At 38.7% G+C, this 1,263-nt stretch overlaps 1 protein-coding gene across 1 annotated transcript in view; it reads right to left on the minus strand.

Moving 5' to 3' along the window:
• Window positions 1–304: 304 nt before the first annotated feature.
• Window positions 305–1,263, minus strand: part of LOC125523238 — a 2,802-nt gene continuing 1,843 nt past the window's right edge. Inside the window, exon 2 of the mRNA XM_048688291.1 lies at window positions 305–559. The gene's annotated coding sequence lies outside the window, so the exon portion shown is untranslated. The remainder of the gene's footprint in view (window positions 560–1,263) is intronic.

Raw genomic sequence — 1,263 nt, forward strand, 5'->3', positions numbered from 1 at the left:
TTTTAATTTTTTTTCAGATTTTACTGTTCACTCGAGCTCATATGAGCTCGAGCTGAGAAGGGCACTTTCCAGAAAGAATCGAATAAAATGCATGCAAACGCACAAACTCACAAACTCTACCAAACACACCAGAATTCGATTGGTGTTGGGTGCATTAGAAGTTGTTTCTAAGCCCTAGGCATCAATAGAGGAAGCTCTTATTTCTAAAGACCATCAAGCTTTTAGATGTTCGAGAGACAACAGTTATGTATGAGCGGTACACTGCCATGGCCGTCAAGAATCAGCGAACTTGCCACCACATCCGTTCATCAGCACCAGATGCATCGCATTGCACTGCTCAGTGTAACATTCTTAGATATCAAAGGAAGAACACAACTAGACATGGCACTGCCACACTCAGACAAAGAACATCCACATCGACGCTATAGTAATTAACCAAAACATAGACATGACGAACGCCAGACAAAGCAATGTAGATAGTTTCATCCTGTAGGACACACCACTGAAATCCCAATTGTCTTGAATTGAGAATGTTGATCTGATTACGGCTCCCCCGAATCTGAACAAACAAGACGAAAGTTTAGCCAAACAGAGAAGAATTTTGGGTCCAAATTGTACAAATATTCAAGAGCTTATACAAGCTTAAAGGAACGAGTTATATGTATTATATTGGGCCAGATATAGTAGCAGAATAGCATTCCTTTAATCAGTAAGGTTAACCATTCATCGCAGCCGGATTTGCGATATGCAAATGCTTTTGTCTGTTCAGCACCAAATTGCAATGCAGATTGGAGCACATAGCCAGAAAGAGGCATGTACGCAAAAAAAAGCACCGAATTATATGTGTTTGCAGGACTTTGGATATTTTATTACCTAGCTTAAGTCACTCAATGAAATATATCAGGGGTTCTAGCCACAATCAACAAATGATATATGTGAAGCATGTAACTGATTTTACGAGACTGATTCAAATCACAGTGTGAGGGCAGACATTTCTTTCTTTGTTATTCAGAGCAGTGACTCAAGCAGTTATTTATGAAGGCAGTAATTAGGCAAAGAAGTTCTCAAAACAACATCATCACAAGAAAAGAAAAACTGAATATGAAGATGACCAAAAGAAAAACCTCCCCACATCCTTATATTTATGTGAAGAAAGTGGACAAAACGAGTCCTTCTTAACTGTAATTAATTTTCTAGATGTGGAAGAAAACACTATAGTGGTACACTGGATCTATATTTGGATTACTTCTCCATTACCTCGGC

This window comes from Triticum urartu, chromosome 7 (genome assembly GCF_003073215.2).
Source record: "Triticum urartu cultivar G1812 chromosome 7, Tu2.1, whole genome shotgun sequence".
Lineage (NCBI taxonomy): Eukaryota > Viridiplantae > Streptophyta > Magnoliopsida > Poales > Poaceae > Triticum > Triticum urartu.